Below are 24166 nucleotides of genomic sequence, written 5' to 3' on the forward strand. Positions count from 1 at the left end.
GAAGAAATAGAAGAGAGGGTCAAGGAAGAAGGAGGCCAACCCAAGAAACTCAAGCATCATTTGGATTTGTTTTTCTCCTCTTTCTAAACTCTATTGTATTAATTTCTGAGTTGGATTTTAACTGAATATTATGGGCTGCTTTGATTATGAATTAATGTATATGAAATCAGCCATGAACTAATTTCTTGGTGGCTTGAATTGTTGATGAACCCTATGTTATAATCTATCTATTTCTTGCACTTTATTTTAGTAAAATCTCCCTTGATCATTCAAGTGTGCTTAAATTGATTTCTTGTTGTTGTTTGGCCAGCAATGGCAAGTTATTTTAATTATATTTAATGCTGGAAAGGTTGAATGTAATAGGAAAAGCTTGAATGACACAAGTCATAATCTAGGTTAGGTTATGTTAGTAATTAATATAGGGATATGTTAATTACCTTGTGTAACATATGATGAGTGAACTGTGATTGCATTCTTAAATCTGATTTTGCATAGGAATATGTTTAATTAGGTAGAAGAATTAAGGTCATAAAATTTGGGAAAGTTTTATGCGTGTTAAATGAACTTTTTGTTATCCTGGGAGTTTTGCTAGAGTATTGCTGCAGCAACACGTTCGCAATTTGTTCAGGACGAATAATATAGGGGAATTCAACAATTCAAGTCCATTTTGCAATTCATAAATTTCTCTCAATTTTCTTGTTCAGTTCAGTTTTTTTATTTCAGTATTTCTATTTTATTTTAATACTTTGCTTAGTCTATAAACAACCACTTGACTTTTAATTTTCTAAAATTGTTTAGTAATTGTTTTGCTTACTTTTTAATTTGCAATCCCTGTGGAGACGATCTTGAATACTTACTACTTTATTACTTGTTTTGTGACTGTGTACACTTGCACATTTTAATCGAATCAATTCTCACAACAAGTTTTTGGCGCCGTTGCCGGGGATTGAAATTAGAAATTCTTGTAAAATTAATTACTTGCAATTTTTGTTTTTTTCTCTTTTTGAGCTGACTTTGTTTGCTTGCTCTTGTGTTTTCTCAGGTAATTTACTATATGAACGAGCAAGAAGACATTGAATTAGCTCCTATTGACCCCGAGATTGAAAGAACAATTAGAAGAAGACTAAGGGAACAACGGGCTCAAAATCGCCTTAATATGGCTGAAGAGGTTGAAGGAGTTGAGGGTGCTAATAATGTCACTAATACAATTGCTATGGCTGATGATAGAGAGAGAGCCATAAGGGAGTACGCTGCCCCCATGTTTAATGAGCTCAATCCGGGCATTGTTAGGCCTGAAATTCAAGCACCCCAATTTGAGTTAAAGCCCGTGATGTTCCAAATGTTGCAAACAGTGGGTCAATTTAGTGGGCTGCCTACTGAGGATCCTCACCTTCATCTTCGTTCATTTTTGGAGGTGAGTGACTCCTTCAAGCTACAAGGAGTGACTGATGAGGCCCTAAGGTTGAAATTGTTCCCTTTCTCTTTGAGGGATCGAGCTAGAGCTTGGCTCAACACTCTTCCTCCCGACTCGGTGACTACATGGAATGAGTTGGCTGAAAAATTCCTGATGAAGTACTTTCCCCCTACCAAAAATGCCAAGTTTCGCAATGAAATCATGTCATTTCAGCAGCTGGAAGATGAATCATTCTGTGAAGCGTGGGAGAGATTCAAGGAATTATTGAGAAAGTGCCCACACCACGGGATCCCACATTGTATACAAATGGAGACTTTCTATAATGGGCTCAATTCTTCCACTCGTATGGTGTTAGACGCTTCAGCCAATGGGGCTATTCTCTCTAAGTCCTATAATGAAGCCTATGAGATTTTGGAGAGGATAGCTAGCAACAATTATCAATGGTCCAATGTTAGAGCCTCAACAAGTCGAAAAGTGGCTGGTTTACTTGAAGTTGATGCATTGACAGCTTTGACAGCTCAAGGTTTCTTCAATGACTAACCTTCTCAAGAACATGAGTTTGGGGGGAATGGTACAGCCAGCTGCTATGGGCCAAGTGGCAGATGTTTCTTGTGTTTATTGTGGAGCATGGGCACACATTTGACAGCTGTCCATCAAATCCTGCATCAGTTTGTTACTTGGGGAATCAAAATGTGAGCCGTAACAACCCATATTCGAACTCTTACAATCCGGGTTGGAGGAACCATCCGAACTTCTCATGGGGGGGTCAAGGAGCTAGTTCAAGCGGAGCACCCATGCAAAACAAGCCTACATATCCACCGGGGTTTTTCTCAACAACAACAACAAAGAGCTCAACCACCTCATCCTCAAGTGTCTCAATCAAGCTCTTTGGAGAGTTTAATGAAGGAATATATGGCCAAGAACGATGCTGTAATTCAGAGTCAAGCGGCATCTTTGAGGAATCTAGAAACTCAGCTGGGGCAACTTGCTAATGAGCTAAGGAATAGACCACAAGGCACTTTGCCTAGTGATACAGAAAATCCAAGAAAAGATGGCAAGGAGCATTGCAAGGCGGTTACCTTGAGAAGTGGCAAAAATGTGGAACTTACTGAGGATAATTGTGCCAGAAACAGCGAGCCCACTTCAATCCAAAGTAGTGGGGGACAAAGGAGACAAAGCTGTGAAATCAAAAGAATTAAATGCTGAACCTGAAGCAATTGCTGCAGCAATTCCTCCGCAAAACGCTACAGGAGAGTCTACAAGCAAGCCACCTCCACCATTTCCTCAACGCTTTCAAAGGCAGCAACAAAATAGTCAATTCCGCAGATTTTTAGATGTCTTGAAACAACTTCACATCAATATACCATTAGTGGAAGCTTTGGAGCAAATGCCCAACTATGTGAAGTTTTTGAAAGATATTTTAACTAAAAAGAGGAGGCTTGGTGAATTTGAAACAGTGGCGTTGACTGAAGGCTGTAGTGCTATATTGAAGAGTAAAATTCCTCCTAAATTGAAGGATCCGGGCAGCTTCACAATTCCTTGTTCTATTGGTGGTAGAGACGTTGGTAGAGCACTTTGTGACTTGGGGGCTAGTATCAATTTGATGCCCATGTCAATTTTCAAGAAGTTGGGGATTGGAGAAGCAAGACCAACCACAGTGACTTTGCAATTAGCGGATCGTTCTATGGCGCACCCGGAAGGAAAAATTGAAGATGTACTTGTGCAAGTTGACAAATTCATCTTTCCGGCTGATTTCATCATCCTTGATTATGAAGCGGATATAGATGTTCCTATTATCTTGGGTAGGCCATTTCTAGCTACCGGAAGGACCTTGATTGATGTACAAAAAGGGGAGCTTACTATGAGGGTGAATGACCAACAAGTGACTTTCAACGTGTTCAATGCTATGAAGTTTCCGGATGAGGTTGAGGAATGTAATAGGCTAAGTGTAATTGAGTCTATTGTTACTGAAAAATTCCACAAGGAAGTTTGTAAAGATGGAGTGGGGGTGAGGTCACTTGAAGAGCTTGAAAGCTTAAGTGAAGAGGAAGAAACCCAAGTTACATGGGTGGAGTCAACGCAGCCATTTGCTAAATTCAGGAGGCCTTTTGAGTCATTGAATTTGTCGGAAGGGAATTTTAAGCCTCCTAAGCCTTCTATTCAAGAGCCACCAAAATTAGAGTTGAAGCCTTTGCCTAGTCACTTGAAGTACGCCTATTTGAGAGAAGATGAGACCTTGCCTGTGATTATTTCAGCCATGTTAGGAGCTGAAAAAGAGAGTTTGTTGCTGGCTGTTTTGAAGAAATACACAAGGGCCATTGGTTGGACTATGGCGGATATCAAGGGGATAAGTCCCTCATTTTGTATGCATAAAATTCTGTTGGAGGATTGCTGTAATAATTCTGTTGAGCAGCAGCGAAGGCTTAATCCTATCATGAAGGAAGTGGTTAGAAAAGAGATAATTAAGTGGCTTGATTATGGAGTTGTTTACCCAATTTCAGATAGTTCTTGGGTCAGCCCAATTCAGTGTGTTCCTAAAAAAGGTGGAGTTACGGTGGTGGCTAATGAAAACAATGAGTTGATTCCCACAAGACAAGTGACGGGCTGGCGTGTTTGTATGGACTATCGGAAGTTGAATAAGGCTACTCGCAAAGACCACTTCCCGCTGCCATTTATTGACCAAATGCTTGATCGGTTGGCAGGAAAGGAGTTCTATTGTTTCCTTGATGGGTATTCAGGCTATAATCAAATTTCCATCGCGCCGGAAGACCAAGAGAAGACTACCTTTACTTGTCCTTATGGCACCTTTGCCTTTAGAAGGATGCCTTTTGGGCTGTGCAACGCCCCCGCCACTTTCCAACGTTGTATGATGGCAATATTCTCAGATATGGTGGAGAAGTCTCTTGAAGTCTTCATGGATGATTTTTCAGTATTTGGGGAGTCTTTTGACACTTGTTTGGCTAACTTGGAGCAAGTCTTGGCTAGATGTGAAGAAACACACTTGGTACTCAATTGGGAAAAATGCCATTTCATGGTTCAAGAAGGCATTGTGTTGGGCCATAGAATTTCTAACAAGGGCATAGAAGTGGATAGAGCAAAGCTGGAAGTTATAGAAAAATTGCCACCACCTACTACCGTCAAGGGGATTAGAAGCTTTTTGGGGCATGCGGGCTTCTATAGGAGGTTTATAAAAGATTTTTCAAAGATTTCTAAGCCCCTTTGTTCTTTACTTGAGCAAAATCGAGCATTTGAGTTCACCAAGGAGTGTCAAGAAGCATTTGTGACTTTAAAAATGGCTCTTATCACCGCACCCATCATTGTAGCTCCGGATTGGTCTCTCCCCTTTGAATTGATGTGCGATGCTAGTGACTTTGCTGTGGGGGCTGTACTTGGGCAACGAAAAGAGAAGGTTTTTCATTCCATTTATTATGCAAGCAAGACATTAGCCGATGCCCAATTGAACTATACTACCACCGAGAAAGAGCTTTTGGCGGTGGTGTTTGCTTTTGACAAGTTTAGAGCTTATCTTGTGGGGACTAAAGTGGTCGTTTACACAGACCATTCAGCAATCAAGTATCTAATTGCCAAAAAGGATGCTAAGCCACGACTTATTCGATGGGTGTTGCTTCTTCAAGAATTTGACTTGGAAATTCGGGATAGAAAAGGAACGGAGAACCAAGTGGCTGACCACTTATCTAGACTTGAAGCTGGAAGTGAAAAGCAAAATGAAGGGCCTATTAAAGAGACATTCCCCGATGAGCAATTGTTGGTTGTGAACCAAACCACTATTCCATGGTACGCTGATTTTGTCAACTATTTGGTGAGTGGTTTGCAGCCTCCTGATTTGAATAGGCAGCAACTCAAGAAGTTCTTTCATGATGTGAGATTCTATTATTGGGATGAGCCCTATTTGTACAAACAATGTTCAGATCGAATCATGAGGCGTTGTGTGCCTGAGGAGGAAGTTTCTAGCATCCTAGAGCATTGTCATTCAGCTCCTTATGGTGGACATTTTGGGGGGCAGCGGACAGCCGCTAAGGTTTTTCAATCGGGGTACTATTGGCCTTCTATCTTCAAGGATGCTCATGAATTTGCTAAGAGATGTGATCGCTGCCAGCGTGTTGGAAATATTTCAGCAAGGAATGAAATGCCCTTGAATAGCATCCTTGAAGTGGAATTGTTTGATGTTTGGGGAATCGACTTCATGGGGCCATTTCCACAATCATTTGGCAATTTGTATATCTTGGTAGCGGTAGATTACGTCTCTAAGTGGGTTGAGGCAGTGGCAAGTCCTACCAATGATTCCAAGGTGGTCATGAAGTTCCTACATAAGCATGTGTTCACCCGCTTTGGCACTCCAAGGGCTCTTATAAGCGATGAAGGCACCCACTTTGTTAACAAGATTTTGGCAGCTTTGTTAGCCAAATACAGTGTGAAGCATAAGATTGCCACAGCCTACCACCCCCAAACCAATGGTCAAGCGGAAATATCCAATAGGGAGATCAAGGGAATCCTAGAGAAAGTGGTGAATCCTAGTAGAAAGGATTGGTCTCAGCGATTGGATGATGCTCTTTGGGCCTATAGAACGGCTTTCAAAACCCCTTTGGGTATGTCACCGTATCGTTTGGTTTTTGGAAAAGCTTGCCATTTGCCCGTTGAGTTGGAACATAAGGCATATTGGGCCACTAAGAGACTGAATATGGACCTCCAAGCTGCTGGAGAAGCTCGAAAGTTACAGTTAAATGAGCTGGAAGAGCTGAGGTTGTTCTCCTATGAAAATGCCAAGTTGTACAAGGAGAAAACTAAGAGGTGGCATGATCAGAAAATTCAAGCTCGGGTCTTTGAGAAGGGGCAGAAAGTATTGCTTTTCAACTCGCGCTTGAAGTTATTTCCTGGCAAGTTAAAGTCCCGCTGGTCTGGCCCATTCACAGTGGTGCGAGTTTACCCCTTTGGAGCAGTTGAGGTTCGCGAAGATCAATCCGGAAGGGAGTTTAAAGTGAATGGGCAGCGGCTGAAACATTATTTGGGAGGTGAGGTCAACCGCGAGAAGACCTCCATCACTTTGGAGGATCCTTAAAGCTGAGGTTGATGTGGGTTGTCAAGTGATTCAGGCACTAATTTAAAGACAACCCAGCAAGAAGCAAGTGTAAACTGATATTGTATATATAAAAAAAAAAAAAAAAAAAGAGAGACAAAAAGAAGAGGAAAACAGAAAGAAAAGAGAGAAAGAAAAAGAAAAAAAATATATATATATATTTATACATATGAGTGTTTTTAATTATAATTATTTTTCTTTTTATTTTAATTTTAATCCCATTTTATTGTGGTGTTTTGGAGCATTTTTATGTTTATTTTGATGTTTCAGGTGTTAAGACAGCAAGAAACAGGGTGTTTTGGAAGAAATTCTGGAGTCTGATGGTTTTGCGAGTGTTTTGCTTCAGCAAAATGGCCGCAATGATTTCCGAAAAAAAAAGGGGGTTACGTCAAATTTGGGTTGCTGAAGCAAATTTTGGGCAAAATGTTAGCAATCTGGGCAGAGCAAATTCCTGGGTCGTGGTTTCATTCAGGGGCATATACATATATATAATATAATAAAAAAAAAATTAAATAAATAAATATATATATATATACTCTATAAACTAGATAAAAGGCATATATATACACATATATATATTTCAGTAACACTTTTATTATATGTATACACTAGATATATCTGTTTATATATATAGCTTCATAATATACATATTATAAATATGCATCTGTTGATATTTTAATTATTTATTTTATAAAATATATATATATATATAAATATATATGTATATACCCTAATACCCATTGTCATCTTCCCCATACCCACCATCTTCACCCAGCCACCGACCCCACGGCGTCCCCAGGCCGAGAACCACCCACGAACCCAGCCGACCCACCAGTCGACCTCACCCAGCTCTGCCCCTCTCACCGAACCCGATCCCACGACCCCACGACATTCCACCCAGCTCCGCATTCAGGTGCCCTTCACCCAGCAGAAACCTCACAAACCCCATACCCCTCAGCCACCCATACTCCATTGCCCACACACAACCCGCCACTCAGCCGCCCCATACGAACCGAGCAAGCCGCGACCCAGTCCAGGCGAGTCCCTGCCCGTCGACTTCTTCGCCTCTCCATCTCACGAAGACCCACGACACCACCACCTCGACCCCAGACCGAGCACCATTTCTCGACCCCAGGCGGCATTCCACCAGACCGAGGCTCCCCACCACCAGCCAAGCATTCCAATAGTCGGCCGAGCCTCTCAATCATGGGTATTAATTTCCTTGCCCCCGTATAAAGCCAAATATATATATATATATACATATATATATATACTACTGGGGATTTGAGTACTGATAATCTTTGATCTGGTGAGCAACGTTGTTGGAAACTCTGTTGGATAATCTGTGGCATTCCTGGGTGGTACAAAAAAAATTTTGCTCTGTTATTCTGCTGGAAAATTTTGAAGCATTTCTGTTCAGGTGCTCTGTTTGTTGTGTGATAACATTGTGAATTAGGTGCTGTCTTTTTGTGCCCATCATGACCATCAAAACTCGAGCACAGAGAAAAAAGACCAACACTGTCCCACCACCAACCTCTAGCCCACAAACAACCAAAACACCCAAGAAAGCATCCAAAAACACCACTGTCCCACCAAAGACCCCACAAATCCCCACTGCCCCACTCCTACTGCCTCCCCCACCAACCAGAAATGCTCCTACCACCACATCAAAACCACCCCGACACAAATCCAAAAGAGCAGCCCCACAAGCATCAACTGTGCCCCCACCAAAGCAGCAAAAGACTGCCCCTGCTGCCACAACAGCTGCCCCACCTCATAAAACCAAGACAACAGCTTCCCCTTCACGCCCTGCCCGAAAAGTTACTTCAGCTCAAGCCAAGGCCAGATTTGAGTCTATAAAGACCAAGAAGTTATTTCCAGAGAGAGGATTTTTGCCAACCACTAGGGAGGTGCCTGCCTTTATCACTACTGTCATTGAGCAACACCAGTGGGAGCTTTTCTGCCAGAAACCAGAGTATGCTATTATCCCAGTGGTCAAGGAATTTTATGCCAACCTTGCCTCTGCTGAAAATTCTGAAGTGTTGGTTCGCGGCAAGGTGGTCTCTTTTGCGGGTGAGGCTATTAATGCCCTCTTTGGGTTAGCCAACGTTGACAGCTCAACTTATAATGAAATGATCTTGGCACCTGCCCCAGCTGATTTTGACATGGCGCTGCAGTGTGTCGCAGCCCCTGGAACTCAATGGTGCATCTCTTCTGGCGGTGTGCGCACTCTCTTGCACACCTCCATTTTGCCTGAAGCTGCAGTGTGGCTCAGCTTTCTGAAGTGTCGATTACTGCCCACCACACATGACACCACGGTGTCCACAGAGAGGGTGTTCTTGCTGTATTGTATACTGGCTGGGCTGGATGTCAATGTTGGCCAGATCATCTCTAGGCAGCTTGTTAGCTGTGCTAGAAAGAAGAAAGGGAAGCTGTTCTTTCCCTCACTCATCACCCAGTTATGCATTAGAGCTGGGGTATTTGTCGCTTCCACAGAGGATATCCTTTTTGAGCGTCGGGACATTGATTTCTCTCTGATTGGCCAGACTCGTGCACCTGCCTCAGCCTCTGGGCCTTCCACCGTGCCTCCCCCAGTTCCACTCACTGACATCATTGCCCGGCAGCAGGAGATTCTTGATCGGTTGGTGTCTATGGAAGCTCAACAACATACTTACTGGAAGTATGCTAAGCAGCGGGATGCAGCCCTCATCAAATCCCTCCAGCGCAACTTCAACAAACCAACAGCTCCATTCCCAGTCTTTCCCAACTCCATCCTGGAGGCGTGGACCGCGCCAGCTGTACCTGATGGCCCTAGTCCTTCGGCTGCTGATTCCGAGGACTAGGAGGAGGGAGATTCTTTAACCCACTTTTGATTTGTAATTATTATTATTATTATTGTTTTGTAATTAATTCTGTTCTTGAATTATCTGGTGGTCTACTCTTATTATCTACTATTTTGCTTCCATGTGTGATTTGTTGCTTGTTCTGTGCCTGTCTTGTTATTTAATTAATCTTGTAGCGATACTCTTTGCTTTTGTTCATATGTAACTAGGGGGCTCCATGACGATTTCTTTACTCAATCTAAGTTGCTGCTGAATGTTTTTCTTTCTTGAGTTTTCAACTAAATTCTTTGGATGTGAATGTTGCTAGCCATTGATTGATGCAATTGTTTCTCCTTTTAGTTGGTGCATAGTTGGATTAAACAATTTTGAGACCCTAGAACGAGCTAGTTTCTTGTGAGAGCTTAAGTTTCTAGAATTACTTAGTGATTTTCCTTGAGGCGAAATCCTAGACAATACCACACCGATGACATGATTTAGGCCATCTTTGGACCGTTTGAGCCTTTGCAGCCTACCTTGTATGCATTTTTATCCCTAGTCACCCCATTGAGCTTAAGTGTCATTTTTCTTTCTTAGCCACTTATTAGCCTAGCTTTACATATATATATTCTCACATCTTTTCACCACACCCTTTTAACACCTTGATCTTTATAGGATTTATTTGTTGTGCATTTTGCGGGTTGTGATGAGTGGAGTGTGAGCAAGAAAATTGGGTGAGCGTTTTCCTTTTCTTATTTTGCTTGTTTTCACCATTGGGGACAATGTTGATTTTAAGTTTGGGGGGGAGAGTGTTCTCAATCTTCTTGTAATCTTGCCATTTAGTTGTTTATTTTTATAAAAAAAAAAGTATATATATAAAAAATAAAAAAATAAAAAAAAGTCAGAAATTAAGAAGTACACTCCCTTGCATCAAAGCTTCTAAAAAAAAAAAAAAAAAAATCAGAAATCAAAGGAAAAGAAAAGAAAGAAAAAAAAAGAGTATGTATGTTTGTAAATAAGTTTGGGGGCGTGCTTTTCAAATAAAGGAAAAGTTGTTTGAATTATTGTCTTTGTATGTTAGTAATAAAGACTAGTGGCAAGATTTATATTGTGTTGTGGGGTTTTCTTTGGGAAATTAATGTGTGCATTTATGCATTTAGGTCCTAGAAAGATTGAGGTGTTTAGGGTGATTTGAGCCAAAAATGTATCTCTCTTATCCTACCTTTACCCTAGCCTATCATTACAAGCTTGATAAAGTCCTATTGATCTTTGGTGTGGTGTTTGTCTACATTAGTGGAGAGGGAATTACTAAGTAACGTATGGAGACATTATTTAAGCTTGAGGACCAAGGGCTAGCTTGATTTTTGGTGATTGAAATTGTTTATGAAAAGCTATGCATGCATTAAAGGGTGAAACACTTGGTTCATATTTTTGGCAGCAACATTCATACTTGAAAATTTTGGTTTAAAACTTGTGAAAGATTGAAATTCAGCTTCTCTTTTTCAAAATAAAATTTCCCGAGAGCCTTCCCCTTGTTACCATTGACATAGCAAAGTTTGTCCATTGTTGTAGTGTTTTGTCTTTGTATTTTCTTGTCTTTTGTGTTTAGTTCGTATCTTTTGTGTCTCTTGTTAGTTGTATTGTGTTGTTAGGGCCATCACTCGAGGACGAGTAATGTTGTAAGTTTGGGGGTGTGATAACTCTTGAATAAAGAGTTATTTCATGTGCTTTTGAACTTATATTTGTGAAAAAATCATGAGTGATGTTAGTTTATTTTTATTTTTTTTGTAGCTAACTTGGATGTTTTCATTATCTTAATTAAGTGTAATTATTTTTTAGATTTTAATAGCTATTGGGTTAAAGATAATGATTTCATAGTTAAATATTTGCACAAAGGAATGAGTGAGCTTAAGAGTCTATTGTGATGAAATTATTGTGTTGATGGCTGAATATTCAGGATTGCTGCAGCAAAACTGAAGCATTGTGATCAGCTGCATTTTGGAGCATGGAACACGTGGCAGTCAAGAGTCAAGCTTACATTTCAGCTGATGTGGCAGTGGCAGAAGGAAATATCAGCATAATGGAGAAAAGGACAAAAGAGAAGGAAGACTTGTTGTTTTGGGAGAAAAAGAGGGGCATTATGGTACTTTTGGAGGAGAAGAAGATAACCTAATATACCAAAAGAATGCTCCAGCCGTAAGCATGAAGCAGCAGCCATTTTTGGCAAAGGAAACCAGTGAGAATATCAGAGAAAACCCCAGGAAGAAATAGAAGAGAGGGTCAAGGAAGAAGGAGGCCAACCCAAGAAACTCAAGCATCATTTGGATTTGTTTTTCTCCTCTTTCTAAACTCTATTGTATTAATTTCTGAGTTGGATTTTAACTGAATATTATGGGCTGCTTTGATTATGAATTAATGTATATGAAATCAGCCATGAACTAATTTCTTGGTGGCTTGAATTGTTGATGAACCCTATGTTATAATCTATCTATTTCTTGCACTTTATTTTAGTAAAATCTCCCTTGATCATTCAAGTGTGCTTAAATTGATTTCTTGTTGTTGTTTGGCCAGCAATGGCAAGTTATTTTAATTATATTTAATGCTGGAAAGGTTGAATGTAATAGGAAAAGCTTGAATGACACAAGTCATAATCTAGGTTAGGTTATGTTAGTAATTAATATAGGGATATGTTAATTACCTTGTGTAACATATGATGAGTGAACTGTGATTGCATTCTTAAATCTGATTTTGCATAGGAATATGTTTAATTAGGTAGAAGAATTAAGGTCATAAAATTTGGGAAAGTTTTATGCGTGTTAAATGAACTTTTTGTTATCCTGGGAGTTTTGCTAGAGTATTGCTGCAGCAACACGTTCGCAATTTGTTCAGGACGAATAATATAGGGGAATTCAACAATTCAAGTCCATTTTGCAATTCATAAATTTCTCTCAATTTTCTTGTTCAGTTCAGTTTTTTTATTTCAGTATTTCTATTTTATTTTAATACTTTGCTTAGTCTATAAACAACCACTTGACTTTTAATTTTCTAAAATTGTTTAGTAATTGTTTTGCTTACTTTTTAATTTGCAATCCCTGTGGAGACGATCTTGAATACTTACTACTTTATTACTTGTTTTGTGACTGTGTACACTTGCACATTTTAATCGAATCAATTCTCACAACAGTTACAAACAGTCTATATGATTCATAGTAAAAGATAATATAGACACATTAACATTATTTTTCCACACAAGCATAAGCCCTCCTCCTAGGTTCCTCCTTGGAACCTCAAAACCATTGTCAAAATTTAACACAGTTTTAAACCTATTTACAGACCCTGTACAAAGCTTAGTTTCTATTATAAACAAAAGAGTTGGCTGATGTTCCTTGACAAGGAGGGATAGTTTCTGAAATGCTTAAGGGTTCCCTAATCCTTGAGCATTCCAACTGATAAGCCTCATTTTTTTGGGCAGCTTTGTTGAGCAGGTCCTGCCTGGTCATCTTCTAAGGGGCCTGAGTCTGCTACATCTTCATGTGGCATGCCACGAGCACACTTAAGAGTGTAGTGGATATTTCCTCCAACCGTGAATTTTGCTGAGTGAAGGGAGGCCTCTTGAGGCCATGAAAATCTTTGGTTTGGACAATATGGCTGAGGAAAAGGGTTTTGGTATTGTGGCTAATATTCCTAAGAGGACTAGGAGTTGTTTCAATGCTGGGGCTACAGGCTGAGTCTTGAAAAACAGGACTAGGGGGTGTGGTGACAGCAAAAGCTTCCTGAGGGGTGTTAGAATTTATGGGGGACGGAACCATAATAGATGGGCCTAGTGGGGTTCTAAAAATAGTTCTATGTGGGGGATTCATTGATTGAGATGTGATATGTTGTTGAGAAGGGCAGATAACAATGTATTGGTGAATGAAATCCTGAGTGTTAGTCATTAGTTGGGCAGTGGTGGAAGGACCCTGAACATACATGGGTGGAAGTGGAGGCAGTGTGTGAATGGTGTTGGAAGAGCCTTCCTCATATAAAGATGGGAAAGTGACTATAGTTCGGGGGGTGACTGAAGTAGTGGTGGCTATGATTGGGACATGAAAAACAACAAGTTTGTAAAGAGATGAAATAGAGGCCCTAAGGTCAGATGTGTAAGCAAAATTGGGAGCACTGAGGGAATCATCACATTTTTGGAGATATTTGAGACAGTATGAGTATGTGTGATCTAGAAAGCCACAATAATAACAGAAATTAGGCAACCTCTCATATTTAAATTCCAGTTTTTCACTCCTTAGAGAGTAGTAGTAGTAACATACATACTTCTTTTCACAGGTTTATGAACATCAACCAAAATCCTGAGTCTAAGGAAAGGTCCAGATGTTTCTTTCATGGTGGGTTGATCTATTGTGATGAAGTCTCCAATAACTGTACTAATAAGTTAAGCCAACTCGAGGGAGCGTTTTCCAAAGGGGATATTGTAAACTTGGACCCAGAACGAGGTGAAATGTAGATGACTGGGGTCAGGAATGGTGACACTATCTGGGTGGCCAAGGACTATGATACTTTGGTCAAAATGCCAGGGTTGGCCATCTAGCACACGTTGCCTGTCTCCCTCACAACCAAATTGGGCTAAGAAGATGCCAGGAGCATGATCAGTTAAAGCAGCAGGAAAATGGGTTGGCCAGACATTGATGAGGTGATTTTTCATGGCCTCTTTCCTAAAAGGTCGTGAAGTAAGGAGCCGAAATACAAGATAAATGGGGTCATGGGAAGCAGTTCTGGTAGGGTTCTCAACCAAGGCATGAACGATCTCTTCCTCTTGCTCAAGGGTCAAGGTATGCGTTATGTTAGTGAGAAAATTTTCAATATCTGAGGTCCCAGACATCAAGATCAGGTACTAATGGTGAAATTTCAATCCAAAAAAACAGAGGCAGTGTTTAAACAAGTAGACAAATAGCGATTTCAATGAGAACCAAAAAACACACAGATGGATGGGTTAGAGACATACCTGAAGTCAACACATAAATTTGAAGATTGGAAGAATAACAACTCGATTGCAAATCCATAGACTAAAATCCTAATTCTAGCCTTAATCATGAAAAAATCCATCAGTTGTTTTGAACATGGCAGAGATCGAGATTTTTCAGGAGAGAGAAAGAGAGAGATAGAGAAGACAAGGAGAAATTTCAGAACAATTAATGAGAGTAGCATGTGATGAAGTAAAGTTAATGAGCGAGAGGGAGTCAGACACACAACTATAGTAATAATCACGTTTAATGTGGATATAACTCATTACTTAATTTACTTACATTGTTGTGTGTAAATACTAGTATATTACTTGCTAAAGGTCCATATTACCAGTATATTACTTGCTGTAGGTCAATATTCACCCAGTAAAGTAGTTCATTTGCTTTTGAATATCTAAATTACAATTTTATCCCTACACATATAACATGAATTGACTAAATTGCCCACCTATTGACTAATATACTATTTTGGCACCACCACAGCCCAGTAATTAAAACAGGCTATGGCAGGTATCATTCATTAAAGAAGTACATTTGGGTTGACCCATAGTACAACTGTCAGAAAACAAATCATTAATTTAATATATTACATTATTTATTTAATATATTACACATATATTATTAGACTATTGTGTCATACATAGAATAAGTATAAGAACATTGAACCATTAATAAGAACATGTGCAACTCCACTAATCACCAATTCATTTTTAGATGGAGCCTCATGATTCTTGTCATGGTATCAAGAGCCAATTCCCTAGCAGACATTCGATCCACACCGATCCAAAAGAGTGAGCCAAGCCGCACGAGATCCGCATAGTGCGAAAAGACACTTGAGATCAAAAAAAAAAAAAGATAAGCGAGCTGAAAAAAAATGGGCTACTTGTGATAAGGTGATTCAAGATTGATGAGCGAAAAATCGTCACCATCTTGAGGAGGGGGATATTAGACTATTGTGTCCTACATAGAATAAGTATAAGAATATTGAACCATTAATAAGAACATGTGTAACTCCACTAATCACCAATTAATTTTTAGATAGAGCCTCATGATTCTTGTCATATATACATAATATTATTTTGGATGGGAAGTGAATATATACCAATATTGCATGCAATACATACACATCACATAAAAAAAAGTATGTGGTTGAAATTCTTCTAAAGAAGCAACTTGATCTAATCCAGCTCAGTGATCCCGTCAGGGCACATGCCGAGGCCACACCTTTTTCATTTTGTTTCCTTTTAATATCATTTTTAACTAAACAAAATGTATATTTCACATGGTCCCTCTTACCTTTTACTAATTTTATACGACATGTCACATATTTCTATGGAATGAATTTAAATCGGAATTTACAAAATTAAAGCTACCTTTAAATATATAATATATGTCTACTGCGTCTCTGGGCCTTATAGAGGCTGGATCTGTGTCATGTGTTACCATGGCATACAATCATGATCTAGCAACTTTAAAGCCAATCTTGTCCATATTATGTGTATATATACCATCTATCTACCATTTCAGATTTGTGATTAATTTTTTTATGTGAGGTTTAATTAATTGGACAAATTAAAGTTTGTAGGGCTAAACCAGGGCCACTACTGTACGCTAAGCATATCATTCATGGTTATATGTTTTACACAACTGTTCATCACTTAATCTAAACAACTTCAGATAATATCAAATAATAGCAATAATAAGCAGATCCATATTAATTTTAGCATGCATAATTGCTTTCACCACTTCAGATAATAATAATAATAATAATAATAATAACAATAATAATAATAACAACAACAACAACAATAATAATAATAATAATAATAATAATAATAATAATAATAATAAGAAGAAGAAGAAGAAGAAGAAGAAGAAGAAGAGAAGAGCTTCTATTTAAATTTCAGCATGCATAAACAATTTTGATCTGTAAATCAAAAACTTGAAACGAAAGCGTAATTGACTAATTAAGCAATAAGGTCATGTCGATATATATATATATATATATATATATATTGTTGGCTAAAAGATAGAAATTCGTAGTCAAATCGTTAAAAAGAAAAAAAAATCAGCAAGTTACAATTTCCAACCTTCGCTTCCCATCTACACTTTTTTTTTATTATACATTACTAACTTTTCATACAAACTAGAAACAAAATGTTTATGTATATAACAAACAATATATACATGATTCTTAACTTGCTCTGATCTTCTTGGAAGGACTAGTTAGCAAAATAAACACCGACGTAAGGTCATCTGGAACCTTAAAATAGCCTTGTGAAGGACGCCTCTGCTTTCTCCTTGCTGGCCGAGGTTTCCTCGGCGGCGGCGGACACACCAACGGCGCCAACCTCAGCATGTGTTCGTCCGCTGACCTCGGCGTTCGATACTCTTCTTCTCCGCCGTCCAAGTACAAAATCTCCTGTTTTGAATTATGAGCCAGCTCATCAGTCAACGGCCTTGCCTCGTTCAGATTTGAAATTCTCTGAATAGACATAGTTGGCAATGGCATAATTGGCCGGCATTCTTCCAATACTTCCAAACCCATTAGGATGATCTAATTGGAAAGAGAGTGAGAAAAAAAATGGAGATGAATAGATCTCAGCAGAGACAAATGTCGAGGAATATAAGTAGAGTGAACAAAATATGAATGAGTGGAAGTTGAGAATGTGTGATAATAAATTGTTGTGTTGTGTGTGTGGGGTTAACAGATAGGAGTGAATATGATGGGGACGAATATGCGAAAGGATTGGAAGAGAGTGAAGAACGAGACAAATTGAAGACCAAACCAAAAAGATGTTTCCTTTATTTTCAAAATAATCAATAATGGCGTGTTGTGTGTGGGAGTGAGTGTTGATAATTACTGCTTTAAAAGGTAACAACGCAGCCTTTTAAGCAAAAAGGATTATTATTATTATTATTTTTTATAAAAAATTCGGTGAAAATGAAAAATATAAAAATAATTTAGGCTAAAATAGACAATAATAGTAGGTCTTCATGCGGTCGCACCCCACTAAAACTATTCCATCATCATCACATTCACATGCTTAGTTAAGTTTCTTTAGCCTTTTTCTCTCCTCTCACTCAACCCTTTCTCCGTTTTAAGTCAAAGTATACTGTCATTGGGTTTATTTCTCCTTTTTCCTATAGAGTATACAAAATGCCATCTAGTGTCTTTTATCGTCTAGAAAAAAAAAAAGAAATCTAAACATTGTAAAATGTATTTTTCCTTTCTGTTTTTCTTTATAAAAATTTTCATTACTAAAATCCAACGTACAAACAAACTCAAGTCTTTATTAAATAATTCAGTCCAAAGTCTCCTTTAAATACCATATGCGTGACATTAATTTTTTTATTAGTATTAGTCAATATTATTATTATATTTTATTTTAAGAGATAAATTTAATCTTCTTTAATAAACTATTCTTTAGAGCATCTCCAATGCTTGTAACCACAGTGGTGGCTTGAGCATATTTATCATATAAAATGTCATATTGTCAATGAACAGTAAAAATTTTGTGGCAACAGGTTGGAGAAGTTGCCACTTTCAAGCAACATTGCTTATTCTATTTTTAAAAAATTAATAATATTTTATACCCATTTATGTACTTTTGGCAACCTCTAAAATTGCTTGCATTGCTGATGCTCTTACAAACGGATCAGAAACTATAAAAAATAATACATTATCTTTTTTCAATAATAATTTTTGTGTACTAAAGTTATTCTTAGAAAATAATAAAAAATAGCTTTATACAAAAAAACAATCAAACAAATGATAAGGATATTAGTGAGAGAAATAAAAAATACTTTATTTTAGAAAAAAATACATTTTGGTGAACATTGTATTTCCTATTTACATACACTCTTTGGAAAAATCTATTTTTAAACTAGTGTTTTTTTAAATGGTTCAAAACAGTCCTGTAAATCTAATTTTGGTTAATATATTTTTTAATACAATTAAAATACTACTATTTTTATAAATTAATTAATTAAATAAAATTAAAAAATAAATTAAAACTCTAATAAAAATAGGGATATTTGCGGCTAAAATACACAAACCTACAACTTACTAACACTTAAATACCCAAACTAATTTTTTGGTGGCAAAAGTACCAAAATATTAAATTTACTTGCAATTAGAGATACACAGTGTTAAATGTTAAAGTTGACTAGTCAAAGGACACGTGACACTACATGATTGGTCCACATTATTATTATTCTTAAAATAATTTTCAATTTATTTTTCAATTTAACAAAAAAATAAAATTTACATTTGTTAAAAAAAAATTCAAACTTTTTTTCAATTTAAGATTAAGTATCAAAAATACATTTTTTTAAATTAAATTTTTTATTGTTAATATCCTCAAATTTTATTATTTATTATTATTAAAATCTTCCAATTTATCATTTTTTCTACTTTTTTCAATTAAAGATTAAGTAGTTTTGTTTAAAATCCAAGCAATAATTTGAGATTAATTATTTTTTTTACTTAATCTTAAATTGATTAAAAGCAACAAATTTGATTTTTTTTTTAAAAATGAGAAAAAAAATATTTTTTGTTACTTTTAAATTGAAAAACAAGAAATTTGATTTTTTTCAAAAAAATGAAAAATATAAATGATATTTTTAAAAAAAATTATTTAAAATAATAATAATAATGTAGACCAATCATGTGGTGCCACGTTTTATTTGACCGGTCAACTTTAACATTTAACAATATGTATCTCTAATTGCAAGTAAATTTCATGTTTGGATACTTTTACCACCAAAAAATCAGTTTTGGTATTTAAGTGTTAGTAAGTTGTAAGTTTGGATATTTTAACCGCAAATATCCCATAAAAATATGTAATTATTAAAATATATATTAATTAAAACTTAAAATAATTTTAATAAATAAAAATAAAAATCAACCCTACACCCTACACCTACACTTAAAATATTAACCAAACTATCAAAAATTAATTCTAAATCATAATAAAAAATAAAAATAAAATTAACCATTTAAAAACAAAAAAGAAAAATCTATGAACAAGTCAATGTTCATGTAGATCATCGACTCTACTTTTTTCCTTCTTTTTTCTTCATCATTCTTTCATGAAGAACATGAACTAATTAATAACTCACAGTTACAATCAAAATCTACTAAATTACAATCAAAATCACAAAAAGCCAAAGCAACGTAAAATTACAAAGCAACCTAAAGGACACATACTTGCAAATTTGACCTCAAAGCCAACCACCCAAATGATACTGGACCTCCAAAAGCCAACAACCTTAGCGCATCGTCTATACCTGACCTTCTTAAGCCAACCACCTAAGCAAACCTTGTCTGTCAGTAGCCCAAATCTACTCACCCAGCTCCGTCGTTTCGTCCAACTCCATTGTTGACCTTCTCCAAAGAAAAGTCCTTAGCCGCCCAGATCTACTCGACCTTCCTCACCCAGATTTACTCGTGGCCTCGTCGAACTACCTCACCCAGATTTACTCATGGCCCCATCAACCTTACTTGTCTGAGCTGTTCCTCTCCATCGACCATCCTAGGTATAAATTAAAAAAGAAAATAGGATAATGGGAGAGAAGAGGGATGAAGGAGAAAATGAGAGACAGTGGGAAGAAAAAGAAAGGAAAAAAAAAGTGAAAAAAAGTTTTTTTATTAATTTTTTTGTTTTATTTATAAAAAAATAAGTTAGTTTTTAGTTTATCAATGTTTGGTTTAGTTTTTATAATTTTGTTTTACTTTTATTAAAATTATCTTTTAAGTTTTAAATTAATTAAGATATATTTTCAATAATGGAAAATTCTTTAGTCCCTCAGTTGATATTTTCAGGACTTAGTCCAACAAGTGTTGTGAGCCATAGAATGTGTTAATTTTTAAGTTGGATGGTTGGATTTGAATTTGTTGATTGAGTGATACAAAAGTACATATATACCCTTGTGGTCCCCCTTTAATCGGGTACCGATTACCATTTACCTTTTAGTTTGTTTTTAATTTGTTTAAGCAAACAAGATAAACAAAAAAAGGCTTCTTCCTCTCCAACCGAGTTTGACTGAGAAATAACGTTCTGTTTTTTTTTTTATTGAGATATCGTTGGAGTGGTTTCGTGGGTTGTGGGTGGAACCTAGTTACGTACTGTTTAAAGTGTTCGGCTACGTGGATTTCACCTTTTATAGTGTCTGAGTTCGAGAAAAGAGTTGTTTTGTTACTGGTATGTTGTGTATCTCTCTCGGTGTTAGTTTTTTTTGGGAAAAAATCCTCATTTTGTAATTACTAGTTAAGATATTTGCATGAATCTTGACTTTGGGTAGTTATGAAACTTCTGATGTTTGGAATTTATTCAGGCAATTTTTTTTCTTGAAATGTAGAAATTTGCGAAATTTGCAGTGGGCATTGCTTCAATTTATGAAATTTTGTAAGTTGGAAGTTTAAGATGCATTTTCGGAGTTCGATAATGCTAAGATTGTGGGGATCAATAAGGAAGATCCCCACAGAAAACAAACCTCCAAGAATCACAACTAAACAACCAAGTTAAAAGTCACAATAACTCACAAACAAATCAGTAAAACAAAGCTGGAAAAACACAATGCAAAACACAGTCTTTTACGTGGTTCGAATTAGAGCCAAGACAACTCTAACCTACATCTACGGGCAGTCACTTTTATTAGAACTTGATCTTCAACTTTCTTTGAGTACAGATCTCACTACTCTCTCTTCTAGTAATAAATCTCTCAATTTACAAGTTTTTCTTTGTTTCTGGAAATAATATAAAACTATACCATAAAAACTATATATATAGTAGTAGCAACCGACTATTAACTGTCAAAACAGATTTACAAATGATAGAAGGCTGTTATAACAAAATGTTGACTGAGCCAAATAACTAACAAATCTCCACCTTGGATCAATAACACTTCTAGATTTAGTGACTGCACTTCAAGCCCCCTAAAGGCCTTAATCTCCTTTCAGCTGAATCAGATCCATGCAGTGAAAGAACTTACTGCTTGGAAGAACTTTGGTGATCATATCTGAAGGGTTATGATCAGTAGAAATCTTCTCAACTATAACTAATCCACGAGCTATAACTTCCCTGACAAAGTGTAGTTTAATGTTTACATCCTTTGTCCTTTCATGACAGACTTGGTTCTTGGACAGGTGAATGGAACTTTGGTTATCACAATAAACTGTGATGACTTGGTTCTGCAGCTTCAATTCTCTAGCAATGCCTCCCAACCATAGAGCTTCCTTAACAGCTTCGGCGAGTGCCATGTATTCTGCCTCAATGGTAGATAATGCTACAATCTTTTGCAAGTTTGCTTTCCAGTTGATAGCAGTGCCAAAAGTAGTAAAAACATAGCCAGTGAGTGACTTCCTTGTATCAAGACAGCCAGCATAGTCTGAGTCGACAAACCCTTCAATAACAGTTGTTCTGCTCTTCCAAGTGATCCTTTGATATACCTAAGAATCCACTTTAGATCTTGCCAATGAGACTTTCCAGGATTTGACATAAATCTACTCACAATACTCACTGCATAAGCTATGTCTGGACGAGTACAAACCATAGCATACATTAGAGATCCCACAATATTTTCATATGGTATACTATCCATATATTCCTTATCTTCATTGGTCTTTGGTGCTTGATCCACACTCAGTTTATACTGTTGAGATATTGGAGTTATTACAGGTTTGGAATTAAACATACCAAACTTAATAAGGATCTTCTTGAGATATATTTCCTGAGACAAATACATTAGTTTCCTTTCCCTGTCTCGGCTAATCTCAATTCCCATGATCTTCTTTGCAGCTCCAAGATCCTTCATCTCAAATTCCCTTCTTAGCTTTTCTTTTACCTTTTCTATCTCATACTTACTATTACTTGTTATTAGAATATCATCAACATATAACAGTAATATAACAAAATCATTGTTAGAAAGGAACTTGAAATATACACAATTATCATACCTGCTTATTTTAAACTTGATTTTGGTCATGAAGTCATCAAATCTCCTATTCCACTGTCTAGGGGATTGCTTTAATCCATATAAGGACTTATTTAACTTGCATACATGAACTTCTTTTCCTATGACCTTAAATCCTTCAGGTTGAGCCATTAAAATGTTTTCATCAAGCTCACCATATAAGAATGCAGTTTTTACATCCATCTATTCCAATTGTAGATCAAATTATGCTACCATTTCCAAAAGAATCCTTATTGATCTATGATTAACCACAGGTGAAAAAACATCATTAAAATCGATACCCTCCTTTTGAGTGAAGCCACGAGCAACAAGTCTTGCTTTAAACCGAGCTGGTCCAACTCCAAGAATCCCTTCCTTCCTTTTGAAAATCCACTTGCAACTTACTATTCTGGAGTTTGTAGGGTTCACAATCAAGTCCCAAGTATGGTTGTCATGCAGGGACTTTATTTCTTCATTCATAGCCTTAAGCCATTCATGCCTCTCCTTACTAGCTAAAGCTGCCATGAAACTTCTTGGTTCTTCTTCTAGCACTTCACTTACAACAATCAAAGATAATGCAATTAAATTTGCATATCCATATCTTTCAGGAGGCTTAATCTCTCTTCTGCTTCTGTCACGTGCTAATCAATAGCTATCAGTTCTTTGCTGCTCTTTATCTGGTTCCTCCTCTCCAAGTAACCAACTTCCAGTTTGTTCTTCTTCAAGTTTTCCATTATGCTCCACCTCAAACTCTACACTTTCAGTACTATGAACTTTTCTAGGATTTAAACTGGACTGAGTCTTTTCAGCATCAGATTTGTAGGCCATTTTCTTCTCATTAAAGACCACATCACGGCTAATAATACTTTTCTTGTAACTAGGTTCTAAGCACCATAACATGTATTCTTTGACTCCTTCTGGGTATCCTAGAAGCATGCATTTAATGGCTCTAGGTTCCAATTTATCTTGCCTAACTTGAGCATAAGCTAGGCATCCAAAAACCTTCAGATTTCCAAGATTTGGAGGGTGTCCAGACCAGATTTCTTGAGGAGTTTTCATGTCAAGGGCTGTAGATGGGCATCTATTGATCAAATAAGCAGCAGTAGTGAGTGTTTCTGCCCAAAATACCTTAGGAAAACCTGCACTTAGTAACATACACCTTACTCTTTCCAATATAGTCCTATTAAACCTCTCAGCTAGGCCATTTTGTTGAGGTGTACGAGCAACTGTCTTGTAACTTGCTATGCCATTCTTAATGCAAAACTCATTGAGCATATCTGAACAAAATTGAAGCCCATTATCTGATCTAAACCTCTTCACCTTCCTCTCAGTTTGGTTTTCAACAAGGGTTCTCCAATTCTTGAAATTTTCGAATGATTCATCTTTTGATTTCTAAATGTACACCCACAATTTCCTTAAGTAGTCATCTATTATGGACATAAAATATCTGGCCCGTGAATGAGAAAGAGTCCTTGAAGGACCCCATAAATTTGCATGCACATAATCAAGGGTCCCTTTGGTTTTGTTTTGACCAACATTGAACTCTACTCTACAAGCTTTACTGTATACACAATGTTCACAAAATCTGAGTTTCTGCACCTTATCACCACACAATAATTCTTGTTTTTCCAGCTCAATAAGACCCTTCTCACTTACATGACCCAACCACATATGCCATAACTCAGTATTAGACAGCAACTTCTCTGTTACATTTGCTACTGAACCGATTACTATGTCAGCTTCAAGTGAGTACAAACTATTCTTCTTTATGCCTCTCATAACTACCATTGAACCCTTCTCAACTTTTAGTATACCTTTGTCTCCTCTAAACACATATCCTTGTCCAATTCACCAAGAGAGATCAAAT

The 24166-nt window shown here is 37.1% G+C and overlaps 1 non-coding gene across 1 annotated transcript; it reads right to left on the reverse strand.

Moving 5' to 3' along the window:
- Nucleotides 1-1598: 1598 nt before the first annotated feature.
- LOC133787536 (small nucleolar RNA R71) lies at nucleotides 1599-1704 on the reverse strand. The gene has a single exon (XR_009872552.1). It is a non-coding gene; the product is annotated as a small nucleolar RNA R71 (small nucleolar RNA).
- Nucleotides 1705-24166: the final 22462 nt, after the last annotated feature.

This window comes from Humulus lupulus, chromosome 6 (assembly GCF_963169125.1).
Source record: "Humulus lupulus chromosome 6, drHumLupu1.1, whole genome shotgun sequence".
Lineage (NCBI taxonomy): Eukaryota > Viridiplantae > Streptophyta > Magnoliopsida > Rosales > Cannabaceae > Humulus > Humulus lupulus.